The sequence below is a fragment of the Lonchura striata genome, chromosome 5 (genome assembly GCF_046129695.1).
Source record: "Lonchura striata isolate bLonStr1 chromosome 5, bLonStr1.mat, whole genome shotgun sequence".
Taxonomy (NCBI): Eukaryota; Metazoa; Chordata; class Aves; order Passeriformes; family Estrildidae; genus Lonchura; species Lonchura striata.
The window spans coordinates 41,264,818-41,279,411 of record NC_134607.1 but is presented as its reverse complement, the minus strand read 5'-3'; the positions used below and the strand labels follow the sequence as shown (position 1 = coordinate 41,279,411).

The 14,594-nt window shown below is 35.2% G+C and overlaps 1 protein-coding gene across 4 annotated transcripts in view; it reads right to left on the bottom strand.

Annotated features, from left to right (window-relative positions):
• SLC16A7 (solute carrier family 16 member 7) overlaps positions 1–14,594 on the bottom strand; it is a 79,376-nt gene that overhangs the window by 52,841 nt on the left and 11,941 nt on the right. The window contains exon 1 of one of the 4 annotated variants that reach the window (XM_077783488.1): positions 9,848–9,902. The exons of 2 other annotated variants lie outside the window; for them this stretch is intronic. The gene's annotated coding sequence lies outside the window, so the exon portion shown is untranslated. Of the gene's footprint in view, positions 1–9,847; positions 9,903–14,594 lie in introns of those variants that run through there. One more of the 4 variants, XM_021547460.3, reaches the window with a different exon arrangement.

Genomic DNA, 14,594 nt, shown 5'->3' with positions numbered 1-14,594 from the left:
GTAACATGGTATAATTAGGATGTAAGGCAATAGAAACATGATTCCAGATATGTAAGACACTGACCAAGTATTTCAAAATTATCTCTTAAATCAGAAGCCATTAAGTAGCAATGATGCTCATTTCACTTTCCAATTTCAAAACTGAAATTTTCTTTTTAAGAATATATTGAAACTTCATCTTGATAATGCAAATGAAGAATAGGATCAGAGTATTTACTATCCAACACATTGTTTTATATGTACCAAAACCAATTTAAGCATGTCACACACAGTATGTAGTATTTTTTGAAACATAAGCAACAAGGAAACTAAAGCATAGTGAGAAACATTGAAAATTATGTTAAAGGTATAAAAGCAAATCAAAACCAGACTTATTTTAGTTCTATTCCACATAAGCCCAGCAATAACTCTATATCCTACATAAATCTGTTGCAGGATTTAAAGTACAAAACTGTTTGCTGCTACCTGACAAGAAAAATTCATGATCCAACAAAAATGGTGTGGAAGTAAATTTTATGCTAATAGGAAACATGCTGAACCACCCTTAGTCCTGAATCCAGACAAATGAACCAAGGCCTACTGTACTACAGCATAGCTTAAGTACAATTTTCCTACTTGCATGGTATGCCTGTGACAAATACAGCCTGAGGTTTCCAACAACAGACATGTTGTTATTATGGCAACTGCACAGAGTAATAAAAGAAACCTTGTGAAAACCACATGTGACAAAAGTCACAGTAAATAATTGCTTCCCTGAATCTGGGCCTACTGCTATTCTTTTAATTACTTTCATGACTGCTTGTTATACTGTAGATTACAATAAATCTACAAATAAATTATTTTTATTGACAGGTATGCACATCATGTTAAACGCTGAAATAAGAAATTTGTAAAGCAAGCTTGAGGCTGAAAGAACGTAGTGACATTTGATTATTATATTATTCTAGCATCAGTCCATTATTCTTAATGGATTTCATCCTCACAGGGCATAGATAAGAAAATATATTGGTTTTCTATTCAAAAATATGCTGAGATGATCAAAAACTCAAAAAAATGATATATGCCTTTGAGACTTCCAAGACAAATTTTATTCTAATACCTTTTTAAACAGTTAAGGAGTTTCTTATTTTTCATATGGAGATGTGGAAATTTGATGCAAGAGAAATCAAGGTAAAAAAAATCAATAAAGAATAGTGGACAAAAACATTAAAATAAGTACAAAAAATTTTTGAGGAAATGTACTGATGTAACAACAGGTAGATTTGTGGCAATATTAATGTAATGCAAATGCAGCACATTTGTACTGCTCATACTGTACAATAAAAGAAAAGATTAACAAGTGGCTAAATGCCAGTACCTAGGCATTTCTAAATCAGGCTACAGATTAAGAAAAATCCTCTTTCCAGTTCATTATAGAGTCAAACATATTTCAGAGTTAATAGTACTCACCATGAAAAACTAAGAAGCAGTGCTTTCAAAGCAAGTTCAGACACTGTCCTCATAAGAAATGAGGAAACAGTGGAAGTAAGCCTCCGTGTGACAGAACACCTCTCTCTTGCCTGCCATTTTGAGATACCACAATGAAGTATCTCACAAACCAAGATCTAGCTCACTAGTTTAAAATTACCCTCAAATTTATCAGCAATGTTTTTTTGTCTGATGCCCCGTTACATGTGGCCATCAGGATACAGGCATAAGAACAGCTCTTTACACGGAAAAGTATTTTCAACTTCTAAAATATTATGTGTAGCAGACAAAGAAGGATAAGGACTTTATATGTAGCTAAAAAACTACATTTCCCATGTAACAAATTGAAATTAATTCATACCTACTTTTCTGTGAACTGATGTCTGAATTGCTCTTCAGCAACCTGCTAGAAATTAAATGTTCCCCAAGACCAGATATCAACTGTTAGCCTGGGTTTTAGAAGTGTTTTTTAGAAGTGTTTGGTGCCTCATCAGATATCGATGCAATAACTAGTGAAGCTGGATTTCTGTCACTGTTCTGTTTCACTGTGGTATGTATAATGTAATTTCTCTTCAAAACTTTTATTTCAATCCTACAATACCTGCCAAATATGAGCCTTACAGCATGATTTCATTGCACACAGGGCTAGTAGCACTATTTTCCTCCATTTGCATCAACTGCTTAAATTACAGTAACTTTTATTTTGGAACTAATGGCATTCTCTCATATAAAAATGTTTCTGCTTTGTCAGTCTGTTTAATCAGCATTATATGAGAATACTGGGCACTTGAGCCTAAGATTATGTATATCTGCATGCCATTTTCTTCTCTTACTGCTATCACACAACTAATTCAGCTGCACTATGTGGCCAGATGTTAGCACATACTGTTGATCCATATCGTTCTTGCCAACTAAAAACTTAATATAATGGGATCATCTTGAACAAATAAAATACTTACCAAGGGACAGAAAACAAGTTTTATGTGAAGTTTGCAATGCATCCCACAACACTTTTTTTATAGACTGTAATTAACTAATATTCTCATATATTATGGAAAGTTTTCCTCATAAGTCAGAGACTAAATATTAAACAAAGATTTCAAGCCACTTAACTTACAGAAGTAGACACCCAAAAGACCAGACAGTCCAAAATGTTTTTTTTTTATCATATCCCTATTTTAGTACAGCAGTGGTCTACTTGCGATTAGTGTTTTAAAGTGTCTGCAATGCCATGTTTGGTTAACATACTCTTTTTTAAAGATTCCCAATTTCATCAGATGGGACTTCTCTCTTTTCCATTTTTCTTTATTTCTCTATTCAGTATCTTAAAGTGCCTCTTTGGTGGGCATGAAGGTTCATGAAATGAAAACTTGTTTCTTCCTCATACTATGTTTATTCTTCTGATTTGCACAAGGTGTAATTTTGTCCTGAAAAAATAAAATTTTTCAAGTTGACTTTAAGCCTTAAGATGAGTGATTTTAGTAACAGGGAGAAGGGTGATGGCTTTTCCTCTTGCAACTTAAGGATTTCTGCATTGAAATAGCTAAATTTGGCTAACCATGCCCCAAAAAAACTGATTTTATATCTTGTAGTCCCATCCCTAATCCTAATCCAGAAAACACCAATAGGAAGGGGGTTTTGGATGCTTCTCATGGAGACTTCTTCATCGTATATATCACATAATTCATACCAGTTACCTCCTCAGTTCTTTTGCCTTTCAACTGCATGTTTGAACATTCCACCTGACTTCACATCTGCATCACTCTCTTTAAGCAAAAGACCCAATCCTAAGGGGCTCAAAAAGACTTTCTTTCCCAGATCAGCTGTCCTAGTTTTGCTTTTCTACCTCCTTCTCTAGACTGAATGCACTCTCAACACATACTGCTTGCATTGCACACCACCATCAGGCACTCAGCTGAAGTTACAATGACTTCAGGCTGAAGTTATATGAACCTTCCATTTTCAGTTTAGATTAAGTTTCTCTTTTTCTGGTGCCCAAATTCACATGCTTTCATTCAAGGGCTAGCCAGCAGCAGAGATGTGAGCTGCCCCCTAAGTTCTAGAAGTGCTGACTGCAGTACAGAGCCTGCCAGGGACTTCCCTTCTACCACAAACCCGGGCACCCAGGCTGCACCAGCAGGTCTCCACCTCTGCCTTCCCAAGCAAGTGCAGGCTGCAAAGCAAACACACAAGTCAAACCCCCTATGTTATCTAATGAGTATTGTTTTTTTTGCAATACCACATATTGCAATCACATTTCTATCATACTCTTCTTTCACAAATACCTGGCGTTTACTGTCAACCAGGAAAAGAACTTCAGCTTTAATGAATCTGACAGAAGTGAGGGAGGGTGGAAAAATGAATTTACACTTGATACAGCAAACACAAATAGATGTCCAGAATGAAGTGAAATCCATAAAAAGGCTCCTCACAGTCAATCTAAAGATGATGTAATGACATAAATCACATACTCTTGATGCTCCATGTCTGTGACATTATGAAAACACTATGATGTAGAAGAGGATAGTAGGTGACAACTATGTGCTATTTCTCACAAGGATGATAAGCTACTCAAATAAATGATAAGGCAAATTCTTTTATGAATCATGTTTTTAGCAAAACTACAAAGATTGAATAATACTTCATTTTACTTCCCTAAATAAACCTTGAACCTTGCCTAAAACCTAATGTGGGGGTGGGGGGAGAACCAAGTAAAAAACCACAATTCTTTCCTTAGAAATCCAACTCCTCAAATAATCCTAACAGACATGTCAACATTCCTATCTCTCAAAACAAACATTAAAGGGGTGTTTTCATGGTATTTTATCCTGCTCTCACAGGTCTAAATTTCAGAAGTCACTGTGAATTGCCCTTTTGCATCCACTGTCAGAGCATTTCCTGATTATATTGCAGAATTAACCATTTTGAAAAAGGGAGAGCAATTATTATTTGCAAATGTGGGAGTAAGTCTTTAGAGACAATGACATCTCTTGACACAAGGCAATAGTATATTTGATGAAATATAAAACAGTTGGTTAACTACCAAGCATTGTAAATGAGTGGTTACCAAGAAAGCACTAATTTCTTCCAACAATATTCCTGATAACAAACCTCAAAAAACAATCTCATATGAAGTCCTAAAAAGGCCTTTAGTTTTCTTTCTAGGAAAACACTCCTCAATGATTCAGTGACACAAACACACACTAAATATTTTTCTGGGTCAAAGCTAGAAAGCCCAACATGCCCAAGGACTGAATTTTAGACAGGAAAGTGACTGTGAAGTGCACCCACCCACCCCTTGTGATTCATGTTTGCAGCTCAGCTGCATGATGGCTCAAGAGCATAACTACTGCTGTCAGGCTGATCTCATGAAAAGCAGGGATATGTACAGGACAGCTGGCCAGCAACAGATGGGAATATGCTGTTCCATCTCACAGGTTGGTAGACTTCCTGTGGCAGCACATGCTGTCCAGAAGAAATTCTAATTCTAATGCAGCACTGGTCTTCCAAAGGAGGCCTGGCTTTAAGCCACAGTCAAGTCCTAGAATTCAAAGAACTTCTTAAATTCTCTATCAACTCCTTAAACAGTTTGGTCATTTATAGTTCAGATCTGTTGTTTGTGTTGAGAATTAATTAGTCAGTTCTTTTAATTCTTTTTGTTTGCTTGTCTTAAGGTGAAAGGTTTTATGAGCAGAACTTGATATAACTGTTGATAGTTTAAATTTTTTTGCCCTGAAAGAAGAAAATAATTTAATTTTCTAATAAAATGATAAATGCAAAAAGGTCATCATCAGTTGCAGTCACTACAAGGATTATCGCTTTTGTTCATTTCGCTTTATGCTAACATTAGTTTTGACCACCAATTGACTTCTAAAACAGTTAAGTTGCATTAAAATCAGACTCTCGTTCTTGAATTTACAAGGTAATTAATTTGTCTTTTATTCATTTTCTTAACACCAAGAATTTTTTGATTTTTGATGTTTCAAATTAAATATTACTTGAAAACAAAAAAATAAAACTCATTTGAAAACTTAAAGAAACAGAAATTAAGAAACCAGTTCATTCTGACCTTCTGAGTGGAAAGAAATGAATATATGAAACATTCACGCTGTTTGTCATTATCAAGGTGGCTGGAAACAACTGTAGGGAGTTCATTCCATTATGCCAACTCACCCTGACCCATCTAGTCATTGTGTGTTAAATGTAAAAAATTATAATAATTATCTCCTAAAAATAGAACTATTGTTGTGGATAACGGTATCTATACCATAAAAGCCAGTATTCATTTGTAGTCCTGGACTCAAACCAGGGGTTAAATTATGAGACACTAATATAAATTTAGGGAAAAGTAGGTTAAAGGGGATTGCAAAACAGGATTTGGCTGAGAAATACTGGTTTTTTGCATTATCACCTGCACTGCGTACAAAGAGTGATACAACTTCACAGGGTACAAGAAGACACCTTGAGTTCATATTTCACGGATGATTAGAATTTCTATACAAACAATGCCTGTTCAATTCTATCCATATACGTAGGCATATATTGATAATTTTTTTCCTTTTCTCTTTTCAAAAGACTTTAAAGTAAAAATTATAACATATTAACAGTGATGTATAAACTCAACTCTGTAGCAAATGCTTTTTAAGCACACAAATTAAAAATTCGAAAAATTGCTATTGTCTAATATTCAACAAATACAATTTCTGTATTATATGTTTCCCCTCTTTTAAACTAAAAGATCAGTTCACAGAAATATATATTCAGTCTGATATTTTGAAATGCCTCCTGACTTCAAAGAATATCTGCCTAGGAACAATCATCAATGTTTTACAGTTTCTTCCTCATTATCAACAAGTATTTCAGTATTCAAACTAAGGGAGCAATTCCTGTGAGTACTCATACACAGCATTTTAGTACTTGAGCATATTCTTACTGAGCCCCACAGCAATATCTTTCAATCTACTGAGCTTTAAAGAGGGTTTTGATGAAAAAGACACATAACTTTGCACAATATGGTCTACAGAAAAAAGGACCTGGATACTCTTGAGTACTCACACAAACAGAAATATTCCGTCTAATTGTTTACAAATATGAACCTCAAACAAATGCAGCAAGCTAGAATTGAATTTAACTCACTCTTTAAGCCACTGATTCGTCCTCACAACAAATGAGAACATGAATACGATATAGTTCTACTCAGAAAAATAAGTTGAACTTGCTGAGTGAAATATGCTAGTTCAATGTTTTCTCTTTTTCTGCAACCTCAGAGCCAATCCTTTTCTTTTTTTAATAGTCTCTCCACTCTTAAATTTGAGATCTACAGAGCACCAACAGCTTATCAACTGTCAAATATTTTTTAAATTATTATTAAAAGAGTTAGAATTATTCTAACCTATTATTTTCTCTAATTTCTTCATGCATCAGATATTATTGTTACTGTTTTACACTCATGAGCTAAAATATTAATGCAAATGACAAATCATGTATCAGAGTTCAAAATCCCATGTAAAAGGACAAATATAAATATACATGCTTAATTTCCATAATTCATATAATTGGTGCATATAGTATATATAGCTTTTGTATCAGCAGACATCATATACACTGACATTTTTGTGATTACTATAATGCATTAGTTATGATCTACTGTTGCTAAGCATATAATATTAATTTGCTGCAGTATAATGAAGTAATAAAAATTTAAATGGTTATCTGAAGATAGAGATAGGGGAGTGCTTTGTGACTTTTAAGGATCTTTAGAACCAAACATCACAGATGGCAATTTTATCTGCGGTTGATGACCACTTCCATTTGTCATCTCCTAGAAATTGATTCCACCAGTTTTGTTTTGTTGTGAATCACCAGATGGCACTTCTTCCTACTCTTAAGAGTTACCCTCAGCATGTAGGAGTTAGATCTGGGACAAACATTTCCAGCTGAACTGAGATGCTGTATAGATTTTGAGATCCTTACCAGAAAAGAAGCACTTGTCTTGTTTCAATCCCTCCCTTTAACTGAAAATATTCTTTCTCAAATTAGTTGCTGTAGATAATGTATGTCTACACAACTGGAAAAAAAAGTATTAAACCCCCTCCACACTTTTGTCAACACATATGCATTGCCCTGCCCAGAGACATTTTTAAAATAATTCTTTCACATTCTCCAGAAGACTATATTTAAAGCTGCACTTCTAGCTGGAATAAAATAATATTGACAAAACAAAATAAAACTGTGTTGAAAAGTTCGTCCATTTCTAAGCAGCATTGTAATTTTGCAGCTTCTATTCTAGTGATGTTCTTCAAATAATTTTTCTCCCTTGTTTCCATTTGCATTCCACAGGAAGAAAAAAAATCAGACAAGTATGCAGTCATGGAAAGAGCTCTCAGTGAAGTACAACCATGATTCATTATCATCACATACTAATGGGATATCTCAGTGGAAACACCATAATGCAGTGTTTAAACATCAGGCAGTGATTGTTTTATAATGTCTGTAACTACACTGCACACACACTTCACTCTCCTGCTTTCCTCTGTCACATGGGTCAAGCACAGTGCTTCCTTTCCTCTTGGACTCTGGGGAGAAGAGACAGCCTGATTTGGATTTCCCCCCCACACACACACACTCAATTTCTCTCCTTCTTGTAGCTGTTTAAGGGGATAGGGAGTTGTAAATAAATTTTGTATGAAAATCTGAAAAAAAAACAGGTTTTTAGGAGGTAAGTTAAAGCAAAAGGAATTTTCTTCATATTGAAACTTCACTAAGGTTGTATGCAGCATCATGAAAAGTCATTTGTTTAAGCACGATTCCTTTATGTAAGAACTTGGGGACCTCTCTACCATTACCCTGTAGGAATACCTTTCTGCTATCTCCTGGTTTTGCTAACAGTCAAGGCAACATTTTTAATCCTGGAGAGCTACAGTACCTCACTTCAAAATGAGAGTGGGACTTTGAGAATATACATTCAAGTCTCAACCACTGGTAAAAAGCAAAATATTACTTCTGTTTCCATCTCCCAACTAATTTTTAGAAACATTTTATGAATAATATTTAATGTAGATTTATCAAGAATTACAAGTAAACACAAATGAAAGAATATAAAGGTATAAAATATGCATTGGAAATGTTTGAGGACTCCATTGAGGTGTTTTGTCTTTTTTCTTTTTTAGAATTTGACCCACTCAAGTCCACAGTCTTAGTGTGTGATAAGCCCCTACAATAGTCCTGACGTCAGAAGAGTTGTGAAGATGACAGCCAAAACTCTAGCCTCTAAGCCACCAGCCTACTCTGGTGAAATCAAAGACAGCTTTAAACTCAGTTTTGAACTCAGTAAACAAAGATTTAGACCTTTAAGCTTTGATAACAGGGATGACAAAAACAACCCCAAAAATCACCAGGTTATCTCCATGAAATAAACTCAGCAAATTTTTCTTCAAACTTATGTATATTCAGCCATTCTAAAGCTCATGGACTATTTGCAAAACTGTTTAGATTGGCTGGAGATTTTAGAGGAGTTGTTATAATGAAAAAAAAAAAGAAAAAACAAACCAAAAAACAAACTAATTGGAAATTACTTTTGCACTAGATTCTAAGGAATCTAGTAATTTTTAAGCACCTATATATGAAATGAGGAATAGGACACTGAGTTCTGACATTGAAAAAGACTGACATGAAGTACTTTGTGTCAGTAAAATACACCCCCATATTGTTTGCTTTAAAGCAACCCCTCACAGCCTTTATTCTAAAAATCTCTGGTGTTGCAGAAGAACTGTCTATGCAAATGCTCAGTGAGGATTAATAAACTCCATTCAAATACTTGCTTTCACGCAGGGGGATTATGTTATTGCTTCCCTCCCAAATCCTTATGAAAATAAGATGTCATGAAGACTTGTAAGTAAAATTGATATTGCACTGATAAATTAGGTGTTACTTCAAAACACATGGCATTAATTCTTCCTATCTGACCTAAGCTACACTGATGCTTCCCCTTCTTTTAAGTTTCTCTTTAGAAACTCATATTTGAAGTCTTTATTTTCTCTGAAATTTTGGCAACCTATATGAACAAATATGTCCATCAAAAATCCATAGAGTTTGGTTAGTCTGGGAATTGTCACCATTCAGTTGTTAATCCTTGTTATAACCTTCCAGGACTAGACAGAGTATAAGATTATTTCTTCTTTGAAGTGCTTCATGCTGTTTCGTCAATACATGTTAGATAATGATTAAAAAACCAACAACAAATACTGTGCAACATGTGCTGGTGCACTGACTTGTCTTGCATTTAATTAGTCAATTAGTTTTGCATGGATTACCACAGTAATCTGAAACTACCGACTGCTATTAAAGAAAGCTAAAAGGAAATAGAAAACCAGCACATTACCTGGCAGAGAGCTGCTGTCCAAGACAATAATCGGAACTTGAGAGATACAGAGCCTTTGTTCAGTTTGAACATTTAAAGACTCTTTGGAGACCTGATTGGCTGATTATCACACATGATGTTTGGACAGTTTATTTTGTGTGACCAATTGCCAAACCAACAAGCATCTCAAATTCCTGAGGCACAAGAGGTTATGGAGGTTATGGTGAAGCTCAACATTCAGAACACAATCCCACAGAAGGATATCCTTGGTTTATTAACATTCCATCACCTGTTTAGAGTTTCTTTCACAGCTTCTTTGTCTGACAACCTCTGTTCAGTTTCAAAATTCTATTTAGCCTTTAAAATTCTATATAGCCTTTAAAATGAATTCTAATGTCTGGGAAAACCTGAACATAGTTTGTGTCTAATGCTCTAGGAGTCCAGCATAATGTTAAGGCTGGTTGGGAAACTGTCTTTTATAACATACACTAAGATCAACATTAATATTATTTTGTTTAATGAATAAAAAGTGTAATAAAAATGCTTTAAAGATCATCAGTAAAAGCTTAAAAGGAAAATTAGAGACACTTAATAGGCAACTATCATGTTGCAAAAATCCAATTTTTTCTCATTCGGACGAAATTATCCAGCAATTAACAGTAAGTGTGCAATTAACTTAGATGTTTTTAGACCGCTCAATTAACAGTGAAAGCATAAAATACTGCATAAGGCTTTATACAGGAATTAGAAACTTTGTATTAATAAGCAGTGTTAGCCATCACAATATTTAAAAAGCTGTGTTTTGCTGGAGATAATGCAGAATTTGTAGAGCTCCAAAATTTATTTTCCATTATTTCTTAAATTGAAAAAAAACTCACTATTTTTGTATAGGAAAAAAAATTTTACTCATCTGCAGAACTGATGATAGAATAAATATATTACAAGGCAGGCTGTACCTAAGACCAGATTCTACCTTCTCTCAAAAACTCTGAGCAAAATGCTTTTCAAAGTTCACCTTAAAAGCCTTTTCTTTTTAAATGAAAAAATGTTCTTAACTATTTTACTGGAAACCAGGCAACAAGGTGTGTATGTCCTCATAACTGTTATTTTTTATCAGTCTCACACACCATACTTGCCTTGACCCAAAAACTGCTGGAAAGGATGAAACTGCCTGGCCAAAAGAAACAGAAAAACAACATGATGACTCAGGCTGGAAAAAAAAAATTAAAACTTTCTCTTGTCCTAGATATTCACTAAGCAATTGATATTAAAGCCTCAAAGCTCTTAGAAGTACTTTGTTTGGGAATTTCTGACCACCTCTGGGACAGATCTTATGGGCAAACTGTTGTTACTTTCACTGCCCACCACTCTGAATGTTCATAGGCAAGAAAGCAATTCTCAGAATAAATTTCTTATCTGAAAATAATGATGCTAATGATGATCTGCATTTCCAGGATAAGTGGCAATCTCATATGAAAAGTCAAACAAGGTCTAGAATTACTGAAAACTAACCCAATAGGAGAATTGCTTAAAGAAAAAGACCTGCCTAATCATGAGAAAGTATTATCATTTAATTGATCTCTGTATTGTCTAAAACTTTAATTTGAATCTAAAGCAATTCTTTTGGGAAGAATGAAACATACTGGAGATAAACATGGCAATGATCAGTGAGCCTCTAATGCCAAACTGTGAGGAGGATACTTGCAAGGGTTGTTCATCTCATCACTGAGGACAACAGCAGGAAGAGAACATGTTTGCTGACACAAGCACACAAGAGGACAACAAAGAAAGTAAACATGAGTTGCTGAACTCTGACAAAGACCCTGCAGTGACAACAATACCACATTTCCTATAATTGGAGTGAAGTAGGAAGGGAGGCATTGTTACTGCTGGACACCTTGTGTTACATTTTGACAGCTTGTGTTTAGTCCTGGGTACAGCTTCTCACTTGTGTCAGCAAAGCTGCTCTCCCCCACTGTGCCCTTCAGTGGCAGGCCCTTCCTTCCACAGGATCCTCACCCCTCCCCAGGGGAAGAGAAAATCACCGCTGGCCTCAAGATTTCTGTACCCATGAGAAACAGCCACAGAAAGATGGATTAACAGCAGGTACCACTGCAACGTCTCTAGGGATGCTGACCACAAAGGCCACATGAGCAAGCACAGCACAGCACCTACTTGGCATCACGGTGGGGGACCACAGCTGCCTTTTGTCCACTGACTTAAGAGAGCAATGAGGACTAAAATCTGTGCCAATACTGTGGCTGAGCTTTTTAAATTCAGAGAACTGAGCATGAGGCAGAAGGTCAGAACCACCACTAACATGTGCTTCTAAGTGACAGAAGTAATTGGTATGGACATGCCAATGGCAGACAGCTGACCTGCAGCCCACTGTCAGCTTGAACTTGAAAAAAACAAAAGTTAATACAGTCTTAGACCATTGTCTATATAAAAACATATCAATAACAAGAGGGCTATTACTCAACTCTCCACATGAGATTGTATCTAGCAGTGTATTTTGTGAATAGTGATGGCAGTGGAGTTTTACATATAATACAAATCCAGCTACTCAAGCTCTCCTCTGAGAAAGGTGCCTAGAGATGGCTCAGTTATTGCACCTTGCTGCCCATTCACACATAGGCACATAGTAAAAGGTAACTATTCCTCCCTGGAAGAGAGACAGGCACCAAAAGGAGAATTTCTTTTGGGATCTTCAGATTAAACTGTGAAAATTGAAGTAAACTCATCATAACCATTTAGTCTGGCTGCTGATGTGAACTTCAGCTCACATATTCTACACATTAACATCTGCTTCACTACTTCTTTTTAGGAACAGACACTTGAAAAGAAACAATCTTTGCTGCATATAGTCAAGTGCTATTTATACTGCAGCACAAGTCATTAATACTGCAGCACAATTTTTCCTTCTGTCTCAATCCAAGCCTTCTTGAAAGAATGCCCTACATTATCAGTGGAATAAAACCTAAATCTATATAGCAGCTTGTTCTAGTAACAGATGTCTGGTCACAAATTGTTTTCATTTGGTGTGAATTTTTACTTTTTTTTTTTTTTTTTTTTTTACAACTCCCTGCAAGACCTAAGGTGCTGGGTAATAATCTTTTCTCCTACTAGTATATATTCAAGGTTTACACATTTAGAGAAGATTTAAGTTTGTGATACAGATCTGCAAGATATTCTTTGACTTACGCATAATTTGACATTTTCTCATTTAAGGGAGCTATCCATCACAACAATATTTTGACATTAAGAGTGTTGACATCTGCATGTGATCTGGATATGTAGGTTTCACTTAAAATCAGTGGGCAGAACAAAGTTCTGGGACATCTCTACCTGACCTGTTTTAGACATGCAAGTTATAACAAAATGATATGTTGTCTACAATTGCCTATATCTCTCCATTATTTAAAGTATATCTGGAAAAGTTGTTCAATCATAGATGCATATGCTACTGAAGTCTGTGCTTGGATGAATTGAGTCCTATATATAAAGCTGTAATACAATTTTTTGGTATTGCAGTGGATTGAAATTAATGACCCAGCCCCTTCTTCCAGTTCAGTATTTTTAAATCTTAAGCATCTTGGGGGTGGTAGGACAAGGGTTATCTTGTTGGCTTATTTAGCTCTTACAAAATAAGAAAGTGAAAAATGTATGCTCTAGATTCTAAAAATGTTCTTTCCATCTTCTTTGAAACTGATCCACAGCTTAACAGCATGATGTTGAAACCTGAAATTCTGCAATATTTTCTGTACTGTTGGGAAAAATATGTCCAGTTTAGCTGAGCATTGCATCTCTGAAAAGCATGTGCTGCAAGACCCATATTTTGCTGCTGTGTTTGTAAAATATGCAACTCAGGACTGTTGCATCATAAATATTTTTGTGGTTGTCATGGCTTCACATAAGACAATTTATGGAAGGTGCAGAAAAACTATCTTGTGCTTTGCATACCATAGACAACTATCTGTTTTTGAAAGTAAATCTTCAAGTCAAGTCTTATGCAAAAAAACCATTAGAAAGAAAATTACTGACATGTTAAGCAAAATAGTGACAAATTTCATATATGCAATTTTAATTGACAATTTATTTGATTAAGCCACTGGATAAACCACTCAATTAAAACCTGAAACATTGTTCAATGCCTTTCAGAACAACATAGAGGGCAGCTTACCTTATGTAAAGGCTGGACACTTGCCCAGATCCATAGAATTGGAGGCATCATTTTTAGAGCAAGTTTGTGACTGCAGTGATTAAATTGCTAACAAGACACCAATTTTTATAATGCATACATACTTTGTCTCATATTTTTGTGAAATTTTGTGAGATTGTATTTCATATATGAATATGTGGCATTCTGTGGTTCTATAAAAGCACCTGGCATTAAACGCAATTTCTTCCAAATGTGAAATAGAGGCAACAGAACAGATTTGATTCAGGTATAGTTAGGGCTGTCTCTGATGATGTAGATACCAAATATGCATCAGAGACTTCTCAAAACTTACCAAAAACCCCTATTTGCCCAAGATACTGCCAAATCTTTTTTAATAAGTCCAAGAATTCCATAGCAGATCCCTTCACAGAACAAAAAAAAAAAAAAAAAAAAAAAAAAAAAAAGCAATACTACTTTAAAAACTATTCCTATTCTCTGTGAATTATTTAAAAAGCATTATAATGCAGCCTGAAGTTTTGTTGGCTTGGATAACTGCCGATACACAAGAACTTGAGTAATTAGACATGCTATAGGGTGTGCCAGTAC